This window comes from Somniosus microcephalus, unplaced genomic scaffold, assembly GCF_052327205.1.
Source record: "Somniosus microcephalus isolate GS21.2 unplaced genomic scaffold, FLI_Smic_1.0 unresolved_chr3, whole genome shotgun sequence".
NCBI classification, from domain to species: domain Eukaryota; kingdom Metazoa; phylum Chordata; class Chondrichthyes; order Squaliformes; family Somniosidae; genus Somniosus; species Somniosus microcephalus.
The window spans coordinates 63,727,196-63,739,929 of NW_028225181.1; the positions used below are offsets into that span (position 1 = coordinate 63,727,196).

Genomic DNA, 12,734 nt, shown 5'->3' on the forward strand with positions numbered 1-12,734 from the left:
CCAGCTCAAACTGAAACATAGAAACATACAAATATAAAAACACAGAAGATAGGAGCAGGAGTAGGCTATTCGGCCCCTCAAGCCTGCTCCGCCATTCAATGCGATCATGGCTGATCATCCAAATTCAGTACCCGGTCCCTTCTTTCTCCCCATATCCCTTGATCCCTTTAGCTTTAAGAAATACATCCAATTCCTTTTTGAATATATTTAATGTATTGGCCTCTACTGCCTTCTCTGGTAGAGAATTCCACAGGTTCACCACTCTCTGGGTGAAGAAATTCCTCCTAATTTCTGTCCTAAATGGCTTACCCCGTATCCTTTGACTGTGACCCCTGGTTCTGGGCTCCCCGACCATCAGGAACATCCTTCCTGCATCTAGTCTGTCCAGTCCTGTCAGAATTTTATAAGTTTCAATGAGATCCCCTCTGATTCTTGTAAACTCCAGCGAGTACAAGCCCAATCGTCCCAATCTCTCCTCATACTTCATTCCTGCCATCCCAGGTATCAGCCTGGTGAATCTTCGTTGAACTCTTACCACGGCAAGAACATCCTCCCTCAGATAAGGCGACCAAAACTGCACACAATACTCAAGATGTGGTCTCACCAAGGCTCTGTACAACTGCAGCAAGCCATCCTTGTTCCTGTACTCAAACCCTCTCGCTACGAAGGCCAACATACCATTTGCCTTCTTAACCGCCTGCTGCACCTGCATGCTTACCTTCAGCAGCTGGTGCACAAGGACACCCAGGTCTCGTTGCACTTCCCCTTCTCCCAATCTATTGCCATTCAGATAATAATCTGCCTTCCTGCTTTTGCCACCAAAGTGGATAACCTCACATTTATCCACGTTATATTGCATCTGCCATTCTTCTGCCCAATCACCCAACCTGTCCAAATCATCCTGTAGTTTCTCAGCATCCTCCTCACAGCACACACGCCCACCCAGCTTTGTGTTGTCTGCAAATTTGGAGATATTACATCTAGTTCCCTTGTCTAGATCATTAATATATATTGTGAATAGCTGGGGTCCAAGGACTGATCCCTGTGGTACCCCACTAGTCACTGCCTGCCACTCGGAAAAAGACCCGTTTATTCCAACTCTTCTGCCTTCTGTCTGCCAACCAGTTCTCTATCCAAGTCAATACATTGCCCCCAATCCCATGTGCCTTAACTTTACATGCTAATCTCTTATGCGGGACCTTATCGAAAGCCTTCTGAAAGTCCAAATACACATCCACTGGTTCACCCTTAACTATTTTACTAGTTACATCCTCAACAATGAAGCAACAAAAAGACCTACACAGGCGGCCAGGGACCTACCTTCCGTCAGCCTGCAATAAAACTCATCCCCACAGCTGCTGACTAATGGCGGCCGCAGCACCCACAATTCCACGCGTCCCAGAAACCGCTCTATCCAACGTGCTGAATTCCCCGCCGAGAGTGCGCACGCTCCCCGGGGCCGCGGGTCATTCTGGGAGCCTGGCTCCTGTCCTTTTCCCGAGTCGGACTCGGTGGAACTGGCTGAAGAAACTGGGAAGGGGCGGCTTTGATAGGGGAGGCGCTGCACCCTGGGTTTACTGGTGCCGGGGCCCTGGCCGCACATCCACCGGGCCCAGCCGCTCTGATTCTGATTACGTTTTTGATGAGCTAACAGAGAGGGTTGATGAGGGCAATGTGGTTAACGTGGTGTCATGGATTTCCAAAAGGCGTTCGACAAGTGCCACATTATAGGCTTACCAGCAAAGTTGAAGCCCATGGAATGAAAGGGACAGTGGCAGCATGGATACGAAATTGGCAAAGTGACAGGAAACAGAGAGTAGTGGTGAACGGTTGTTTTTCGGACTGGAGGAAGGTATACAGTGGTGTTCCCCAGGGGTCGGCACTAGGACCACTGCTTTACTTGATATACATCAATAACTTAGACTCGGGTGTACAGCGCACAATTTCAAAATTTGCAGATGACACAAAACTTGGAAGTAAAGTGAACAGTGAGGAGGATAGTGATAGATTTCAAGAAGACAAAGACAGGCTGGTGGAATGGGCGGACGTGTGGCAGATGAAATTTAACGCAAAAAAGTGCGAAGTGATACATTTTGGTAGGAAGAACCAAGTGAGGCAATATAAACTAAAGGGTACAATTCTAAAGTGTGTGCATGAACAGAGAGACCTGGGGGTATGTGTGCACAAATCGTTGAAGGTGGCAGGGCAGGTTGAGAAAGTGGTTAAAAAAGCATACGGGATCCTGGGCTTAATAAATAGAGGCATAGAGTCCAAAAGCAAGGAGGTTATGATGAACCTTTATAAAACACTGGTTCGGCCTCAACTGGAGTATTGTGTCTAATTCTGGGCCCCGCACTTTAGGAAGGATGTGAAGGCCTTAGAGAGATTGCAGAAAAGCTTTACAAGAATGGTTCCAGTGATAAGGGATGAGGGACTTCAGTTATGTGGATAGACTCGAGAAGCTGGGGTGGTTCTCCTTAGAGCAGAGAAGGTAGAGAGGAGATTTGATAGAGGTGTTGAAAATCATGAGGGGTCTTGACAGTGTAGAAACTGTTCCCACTGGCGGAAGGGTCGAGAACCAGAGGACACAGATTTAAGGTGATTGGCAGAAGAACCAAAGGCGACATGAGGAAAAGCATTTTTATGCAGCGAGTGGTTAGGATCTGGAATGCACTGCCCGAGAGGGTGGTGGAGGCAGATTCAATCACGGCTTTCAAAAGGGAATTACATAGAAACATAGAAGATAGGAGCAGGAGTAGGCCATTCGGCCCCTCGAGCCTGCTCCGCCATTCAATGAGATCATGGCTGATCATCCAAATTCAGTACCCTGTCCCTGCCTTCTCACCATATCCCTTGATCCGTTTAGCCTTAAGAAATATATCTAACTCCTTCTTGAAAATATTTAATGAATTGGCCTCAACTGCCTTCTGTGGCAGAGAATTCCACAGGTTCACCACTCTCTGGGTGAAGAAATTCCTCATCTCTGTCCTAAATGGCTCACCCCTTAGCCTTAGACTGTGACCCCTGGTTCTGGACTCCCCGTCATCGGGAACATCCTTCCTGCATCTAGTCTGTCTAGTCCTGTTAGAATTTTATAAGTTTCAATGAGATCCCCTCTCATTCTTCTAAACTCCAGCAAGTATAAGTCCAATCAACCCAATCTCTCCTTATACATCATTCCTGCAATCCCAGGTATCAGTCTGGTGAATCTTCGCTGCACTCCCTCCATGGTAAGAACATCCTTCCTCAGATAAGGCGACCAAAACTGCACACAGTGCTCCAGGTGTGGTCTCACCAAGGCCCTGTACAACTGCAGCAAGACGTCCTTGCTCCTGTACTCGAATCCTCTCGCTATGAAGGCCAGCATACCATTTCCCTTCTTAACTGCCTGCTGCACCTGCATGCTTACCTTCAGCGACTGGTGCACAAGGACAGCCAGGTCTCGTTGCACTTCCCCTTCTCCCAATCTGTTACCGTTCAGATAATAATCTACCTTCTTGTTTTTGCCACCAAAGTAGATTCAGAACAGATCCAGCAGCTCAAAATTAGGCATCCATGAGGTGCTGTGGGCCATCAGCAGCAGCCCGCATGGGCTCCAGAATCAATGTTGAGGACTCCCAGGGCCACTCCTTTCCGGACTGTACATCACTGTGCCACCACCCCTGGTGGGTTTGTCCTGCTGGTGGGATACAACGTTCCTAGAGATGGTGATGGAGGAATTTGGGACATTGGCTGAAGTGCAGAGGGAGCTTTACTCTGTATGTAACCCATGGGAGTGTTTGATGTGGCAGTGCAGAGGGAGCTTTACTCTGTATCTAACCCGTGCTGTACCTGCCCTGGGAGTGTTTGATGGGACAGTGTAGAGGGAGCTTTACTCTGTATTAACCCGTGCTGTATCTGCCCTGGGAGTGTTTGATGGGACAGTGTAGAGGGAGCTTTACTCTGTATCTAACCTGTGCTGTACCTGCCCTGGGAGTGTTTGATGGGACAGTGCAGAGGGAGCTTTACTCTGTATCTGACCAAGCTGTACCTGCCCTGGGAGTGTTTGATGGGTCAGTGCAGAGGGAGCTTTACTCTGTATCTAACCCGTGCTGTACCTGCCCTGGGAGTGTTTGATGGGTCAGTGTAGAGTGAGCTTTACTCTGTATCTAACCCATGCTGTACCTGCCCTGGGAGTGTTTGATGGGACGGTGCAGAGGGAACTTTACTCTGTATCTAACCCGTGCTGTACCTGCCCTGGGAGTGTTTGATGGGACGGTGTAGAGTGAGCTTTACTCTGTATCTAACCCGTGCTGTACCTGCCCTGGGAGTGTTTGATGGGACGGTGCAGAGGGAGCTTTACTCTGTATCTAACCAGTGCTGTACCTGCCCTGGGAGTGCTTGATGGGACGATGCAGAGGGAACTTTACTTTGTATCTAACCCGTGCTGTACCTGCCCTGGGAGTGTTTGATGGGACGGTGCAGAGGGAACTTTACTCTGTATCTAACCCGTGCTGTACCTGCCCTGGGAGTGTTTGATGGGACAGTGTAGAGGGAGCTTTACTCTGTATCTAACCCGTGCTGTACCTGCCCTGGGAGTGTTTGATGGGACAGTGCAGAGGGAGCTTTACTCTGTATCTAACCCGTGCTGTACCTGCCCTGGGAGTGTTTGATGGGACAGTGTAGAGGGAGCTTTACTCTGTATCTAACCCGTGCTGTACCTGCCCTGGGAGTGTTTGATGGTGACAGTGCAGAGGGAGCTTTACTCTGTATCTAACCCGTGCTGTACCTGCCCTGGGAGTGTTTGATGGGACAGTGCAGAGGGAGCTTTACTCTGTATCTAACCCGTGCTGTACCTGCCCTGGGAGTGTTTGATGGGACAGTGTAGAGGGAGCTTTACTCTGTATCTAACCCGTGCTGTACCTGCCCTGGGAGTGTTTGATGGGGAAAGTGTCGAGGGAGCTTTACTCTGTATCTAACCCGTGCTGTACCTGCCCTGGGAGTGTTTGATGGGACAGTGTAGAGGGAGCTTTACTCATTATCTAACCCGTGCTGTACCTGCCCTGGGAGTGTTTGATGGGACAGTGTAGAGGGAGCTTTACTCTGTATCTAACCCGTGCTGTACCTGCCCTGGGAGTGTTTGATGGGACAGTGTAGAGGGAGCTTTACTCTGTATCTAACCCCGTGCTGTACCTGCCCTGGGAATGTGTGATGGGACAGTGCAGAGGGAGCTTTACTCTGTATCTAACCCCGTGCTGTACCTGCCCTGGGAGTGTTTGATGGGACAGTGTAGAGGGAGCTTTACTATGTATCTAACCCGTGCTGTACCTGCCCTGGGAGTGTTTGATGGGACAGTGTAGAGGGAGCTTTACTCTGTATCTAACCATGTGCTGTACCTGCCCTGGGAGTGTTTGATGGGGACAGTGTAGAGGGAGGTTTACTCTGTGTGGTAAACCACTGTTTGTATTCCACTGTGTACATACCTGTACATGCCTCGGCTGACTCCTCCCACGAATCCAGGTATAAAGGTGACTGCTCCACAGCCCCTTTGTATTCTGGACCGGTCGACCACTCGAGGCACACCTTCATTCACTTGTTAATAAAAGCCTGTTAATTAGTCGCTTAATCTCAGTCTTTTGAGTTATTGATAGTGCATCAATTTTATTAACAAGATTTTTATAATGGAGAAGATCCTCACACCAGCATGCCTGGACTTAGATCATCAGGAGGCGGACTCATCCACCAAGTTTACTCACTGGCTTAGGTGTTTCGAAAAATTCCTGACATCCTCCGCTGCAATCAAATCGGACGAGGACAAACTGGATGTCCTGACCTCCAAAGTGAACCACCGAGTGTACTCGGTCATCCAAGACGCGACCTCGTAGGCGGATGCTATCAAGCTCCTCAAGGACCAGTACACGCGCCCAGTGAACGAAGTGTACGCCAGGCACCTTCTGGGGAGTCGTAAACAACAACCTGGGGAATCGACCGAGGAATACCTTCAGGAAATGTCTGTGCTTAGCCGGGCCTGTGGTTGTAAGGATGTAAAGGCCGCCGTGTACACAGAGGAACTTATCCGGGATGCTTTTGTAGCGGGCCACAGGTCCAATTACACCCGACAGCAACTGTTGGAGCAGAGTGACCTCGACCTCAACAAGGCCTCTGAACTCGCACTATCATTGGACGCCTACTCCTCTGCACCGTGGACGCCGCGGGGAACGACAGCCTGGGACACTGTAGGACCATCTCATAGCACCGTGCCACCCCAGCCACATCCCAGCAACGGCCCAACTACCGCAGCAGTGTCCCAAGGCCAGACAGCAGTGCCCCAAGGCCAGAAATGCTACTTCTGTGGCCAGGCCAAACACCCCAGAGCGCGCTGCCCAGCGAAAAATGCGATCTGCTCGGGCTGTGGGAAGAAGGGACACTACGTCAGCGTCTGCAGGGCCAAAGCCACCCCGAACCCCAGCAGCGCCGCGTGCGGGCCGCCATCTTTGGCCTCCCCAGCCATGTGCGAACCACCGGAACAGCAGCCATTTTGGACGACTCCAGCCACATGGGGATCATGGACGCCGCCATCTTGGACGACAGCCGGGACGCAGCAGGCCCCCAACACCGCCTCATCTGATACCCACAGCGACACACCGACCCCTACGCTGGCCTCCGTTACACTGGACCAAGCGAGACCGCACCAGCTGGCCAGTTCCACAATGGACATTAAGGTAAATGGTCACGAAACAATCTGCCTTTTTGACTCTGGGAGCACGGAGAGCTTCATCCACCCCGACATGGTGCGGCGTTGCTCTCTCCCAGTCCTGCCTGCGCACCAGTGGATTTCTATGGCCTCCGAGTCCCAGTCGGCGGACATTGGCGGCTACTGCGTGGTGACACTCGTAGTAGATGGGACTGTGTACGATAATTTTAAACTTCTGGTCCTGCCCGACCTCTGCGCTGCCATTCTACTGGGGTTAGATTTTCAGTGCCACCTTAAAAGTGTTACGATGCCGTACGGTGGACCCCTCCCCCCACTCACAGTCCACAGCCAGCAGCTTCCAAATTGCCCGCCGCGCACCAGGTGCAACCTCTCCACACTCAGAGTCACAGCCCCCCCACCGTTTGCTAACCTCCTAACCTCACCCCCGACTGTAAGCCCATTGCCACAAAGAGCAGGCGATACAGTGCCGGGGACAGGGTTTTCATTAAAACCAAAGTGGAGCGGCTCCTGAAGGAAGGGATTATTGAGGGCAGCACCAGCCCCTGGCGAGCCCAGGTTGTGGTCATTAAGACCGGCGAGAAGCAGTGCCTGGTCATCGACTACAGCCAGACAATAAATCGCTACACCCTGCTCGACGCTTACCCACTCCCCCGCATAGCTGATATGGTCAACCAGATCGCACAGTACCACGTCTTCTCGACCATTGACCTGAAATCAGCGTACCACCAGCTCCCTATCCGCCCTGAGGACCGCCAGCATACTGCCTTTGAGGCAAACGGCCGCCTCTATCACTTCCTTAGGGTTCCCTTTGGCGTCACCAACGGGGTCTCCGTCTTCCAAAGGGAGATGGACCGGATGGTCGATCAAAATGCGCTGCAGGCCACTTTCCCATATCTGGACTGATATAAAATTGCCTGGTAAAATTGATATACCTATCAATTCAGTTCATGAAAAGTGACGAGTTAAGTTAGTAACTATAGGTTTTTATTGGCTAAATAACAGAGCCCACCCTCGTGGGTGATCGGATCCAACAAGGAGGAATACCAGCCAGTCGACCACCTTTATACCTGGGCAAGCAGGCGGAGCCATGGGCGGAGTCAGCTGTGGTCAGCCCAGGTATAACAGCGTGGCAAGAGGTGACCTTGTGTAGTGATACAACAGTGTAAACAGTGATAACCATAGTGTAACGATATAAACAGTGATAACCATAGTGTAACGATAGTGAACGATAAAAGTGGTTTACCACATGGACAATGTGACCATCTGCGGCCATGACTTGCAGGACCATGACGCAAACCTCGAAAAATTCCTCTGCACCGCCAAACTCCTCAACCTGACGTATAACAAGAAGTGCATATTCCGCACAACCCGCCTTGCCATCCTTGGCTGTGTTGTGGAACACGGAGTCATCGGCCCCGACCCCGACCGGATGCGTCCCCTTATGGAACTCCCACTGCCCCATTGCCTCAAGGCCCTGAAGAGGTGCCTAGGGTTTTTCTCTTATTATGCCCAGTGGGTCCCCTACTATGCGGCCAAGGCCTGTCCGCTGATCAAGTCCACCTCTTTTCCCGTGACGGCAGAGGCCCGCTTAGCCTTCCACCGTATCAAGGAAGGCATTGCCAAAGCCACCATGCACGCAGTGGATGAATCCATCCCCTTCCAGGTGGAAAGCGACACGTCCGACTTTGCCCTGGCCGCTACCCTCAATCAGGCGGGGAGACCCGTGGCCTTCTTTTCACGAACCCTCCAGGGCCCGGAGACCAGACACTCCGCTGTTGAGAATTGAGAAGGAGGCCCAGGCTATTGTGGAGGCTGTGCGTCATTGGAGGCACTACCTGGCCGGAAAATGATTTACCCTGCTCACTGACCAGCGTTCAGTTGCTTTCATGTTTAACAACAAGCAGAGGGGCAAAATTAAAAACGACAAGATCTTGAGGTGGAGAATCGAACTTTCCACCTACAATTACGAGATCTTGTACAGGCCTGGGAAGCTCAATGAACCCCCAGATGCTCTATCGCGTGGCACCTGCGCCAGCGCGCAGATCGATAGACTGCGGGCCCTCCACAATGACCTCTGCCACCCGGGGGTCACCAGGTTCTTCCACTTCATCAAGGCCCGCAACCTGCCTTACTCCATTGAGGAGGTCAGGACCATGACCAGGAACTGCCAAGTCTGCGCTGAGTGCAAACCGCACTTTTATAGACCAGACAGGGCTCACCTGATAAAAGCCACTCGCCCCTTCGAGTTGATTTTAAAGGGCCTCTCCCCTCCTCCGACCGCAATGTGTACTTCCTCAATATTATTGATGAATACTCCCGTTTCCCGTTCGCCATCCCCTGCCCGGACATGACCAGTGCCACGGTCATTAAATGTCTGAACGACCTCTTCACCCTGTTCGGTTTCCCCAGCTATATCCATAGCGACCGGGGCTCATCGTTTATGAGTGATGAACTCTGTCAGTACCTGCTAGCTAGGGGTATTGCCACGAGCAGGACCACCAGTTACAACCCCCGGGGGAACGGACAGGTGGAAAGAGAGAATGCGACAGTTTGGAAGGCCGCCCTGCTAGCCTTAAAGTCTAGGGGCCTCCCGACCTCCCGCTGGCAGGATGTGCTCCCCGATGCGCTCCACTCTATTCGGTCACTGCTCTGCACTGCCACTAACGCCACCCCTCACGAGAAAATGTTTGTCTTCCCAAGGAAGTCCACATCGGGGACATTGCTACCGCCATGGCTGACGTCCCCAGGGCCGGTCCTACTGAGAAGACACGTGAGGACCCATAAAATGGACCCCCTGGTCGAGAGGGTCGACCTCCTCCACGCCAACCCCCAGTATGCTTACATTGCGTACCCGGACGGGCGGGAGGACACAGTCTCCCTAAGAGACCTCGCACCCTCGGGGGCCGCAGTAACCCACTACCACACCCCCCCACGATCCGATATCCAGCCCCAGCAGACGGCAGGCCTGGGCCCCGCGACCCGCTCGACATCTATGAGGGCTACACACCAGTGCCCCAGCCTACGCGGGACTCGACGCCGGAAGCTTCACTACCCCTGCCGTCGCCACGTCGATCACAGCGGCAGACAAGACCTCCGGAGAGACTCCAATATATTAACTTTTAATACACTTCACCCCACCGGACTCAATTTTAAACAAGGGGTGAGTGTGGTAAACCACTGTTTGTATTCCACTGTGTACATGCCTGTACATGCCTCGGCTGACTCCTCCCACGAATCCAGGTATAAAGGTGACTGCTCCACAGCCCCTTTGTATTCTGGACCGGTCGACCACTCGAGGCACACCTTCATTCTCTTGTTAATAAAAGCCTGTTAATTACTTGCTTAATCTCAGTCTTTTGAGTTATTGATAGCGCATCACTCTGTATCTAACCTGTGCTGTACCTGCCCTGGGAGTGTTTGATGGGACAGTGTAGAGGGAGCTTTACTCTGTATCTAACCCCGTGCTGTACCTACCCTGGGAGTGTTTGATGGGACAGTGTAGAGGGAGCTTTACTCTGTATCTAACCCGTGCTGTACCTGCCCTGGGAGTGTTTGATGGGACAGTGCAGAGGGAGCTTTACTCTGTATCTAACCCGTGCTGTACCTGCCCTGGGAGTGTTTGATGGGGACAGTGTAGAGGGAGATTTACTCTGTATCTAACCCGTGCTGTACCTGCCCTGGGAGTGTTTGATGGGACAGTGTAGAGGGAGCTTTACTCTGTATCTAACCCGTGCTGTACCTGCCCTGGGAGTGTTTGATGGGGACAGTGTAGAGGGAGATTTACTCTGTATCTAACCCCGTGCTGTACTTGCCCTGGGAGTGTTTGATGGGACAGTGTAGAGGGAGCTTTACTCTGTATCTAACCCGTGCTGTACCTGCCCTGGGAGTGTTTGATGGGGACAGTGTAGAGGGAGATTTACTCTGTATCTAACCCCGTGCTGTACTTGCCCTGGGAGTGTTTGATGGGACAGTGTAGAGGGAGATTTACTCTGTATCTAACCCGTGCTGTACCTGCCCTGGGAGTGTTTGTTGGGACGTGGAGGAATGAGAGGTGATCTCATTGAAACATAAGATTCTGAGGGGAATTGACAGGGTAGATGCTAAGAGGTTTTTTTCTCTGGCTGGAGAGTGTAGAAATACGTGGCATAGTCTCAGGGTAAGAGGTCAACCATTGAAGACAGAGATGAGGAGGAATTTCTTCACTCAGAAGGTTGTGAATCTTTGGAATTCCCTGTCCCAAAGGGCTGTGGATGCTGTCTCATTGAGTATATTCAAAGCTGAGAGAGATTGTTGGACTCTAGTGGAATCAAGGGATATGTGGATCAGGTGGGAAAGTGGAGTTGAGGTCGAAGATCAGCCATGATCTTATTGAATGACGGAGCAGGCTCAAGGGGCCGTATGGCTGACTCCTGCTCCTAATTCTTATGTTCTTAAGCTGTCCACTGTGTGTTTTTAAAAAATTCATTCACAGGATGTGGGCATCGCCAGCAAGGCCAGTATTTATTGCCCATCTCTAATTGCCCTCGAAGGTGGTTGTGAGCCGCCTTCTGAACACAACCGAGTGACTCGCTGGGCCATTTCAGAGGGCAGTTAAGAGTGAACCACATTGCTGTGGGTCTGGAGTCACATATAGACCGGACCGTGTAAGGATGGCAGATTTAATTCCCTAAAGGACATTAGTGAACCAGATGGGTTTTTACCACAATCTGATAGTTTCATGGTCACCATCACTGATACAAACTTTTCATTCCAGATTTATTTAATTTTGTACTTCGTCATTTTCTGGTGAATGAAACATTTTAAAAATCTGAGCCAGTGTGTTGTGAGCCAAAGAGCCTTGTGTCCAATGAGGGGAATAAAGGCCCACAGCCTCCCCTGGCCCCGGGCCCTGAACAAGGGACTGGAGAAACTCGCTGCCCTGCGGATCAGACAATCAGCCGGCGCTAGTCCCGCCCCTCGGGCTCCCCGATTGGTTGGAGGACCCGCCACCGGCTCGCTCCTCCAGCCCCGCCCCGCTTGCTCCCTATTGGTCGGAAGCTCCCATCAATCAGGCCCTGGGCCCAGGTCACGTTTCCCCGAGGAGATCACGTGCTCTGTCCAACTGACGCCGCTCGGTCCGGGGCCTCGCGGACTCAGGTTTTTCTATTTCTCTTTATTCTCTCCCGATCCACCCCTCACTCCCCCCCACGCGATTCTCCACCCAATCAGAGTGCAGAAAACTCACTTTGCGTCACCGATCGCGACTCTGGAACCGACACCAAGGCCTTTCCCCGGAATGGCCCGCGCCGACTCCGTCTGGCAGGATCCGACTGCGCAGGTGCAGCTCCGAGTGGGGGAGGGGAGTTGGCCCCCTCTAGGCATGCGCAGTTATTACCCTTGGTGACCAGGAGGGGTCGCTGTGCCAGACTCGGCCCAAACCGCCGCTCCATGTGCGCATGCGCGAATGATCGTCTGTCAATCAACCATGAGCCAGAAGAGGTCGCTGGTGAGACCAGTGAAGAAAGACTTGCATTTCTATAGCGCCTTTCACCACCACCGGACATCCCCAAGTGCTTTACAGCTAATGAAGTACTTTTGAAGTGTAGTCACTGTTGTAATGTAGGAAATGCAGCAGTCAACTAGTGCACAGCAAGCTCCCACAAACAGCAATGTGATAATGACCAGATAATCTATCTTTTTGTTAACTCTGTTTCTCTCTCTCTACGGATGTTGCCTGGCCTGCTGAGTGTTTCCAGCATTTCCTGTTGTTATTTCAGATTCCCAGCATCCACAGTATTTTGCTATTATCCTTTTGTTACATTGATTGAGGGATAAACATTGGCTAGGACACCGGGGATATTTCCCCTGCTCTTTCCCACATTACAACAGTGACTACACCTCAAAAGTACTTCATTGGCTGTAAAGCACTTCAAGATGTCTGCTGGTCATGAAAGCACTATATAAATGCAAGTCTTTCTTTCTCAAAATAGTGTCATGGGATCTTTTACATCCACCTGAGAGAGCAGACAGGGCCTCAGTTTAATGTCTCATCCGAAAGACG

General features: G+C 51.5%; 1 protein-coding gene across 1 annotated transcript in view; it reads right to left on the bottom strand.

The window, feature by feature from the left end:
• Window positions 1–12,734, bottom strand: part of LOC147091646 (uncharacterized) — a 41,973-nt gene that overhangs the window by 1,993 nt on the left and 27,246 nt on the right. The window lies entirely within an intron of this gene.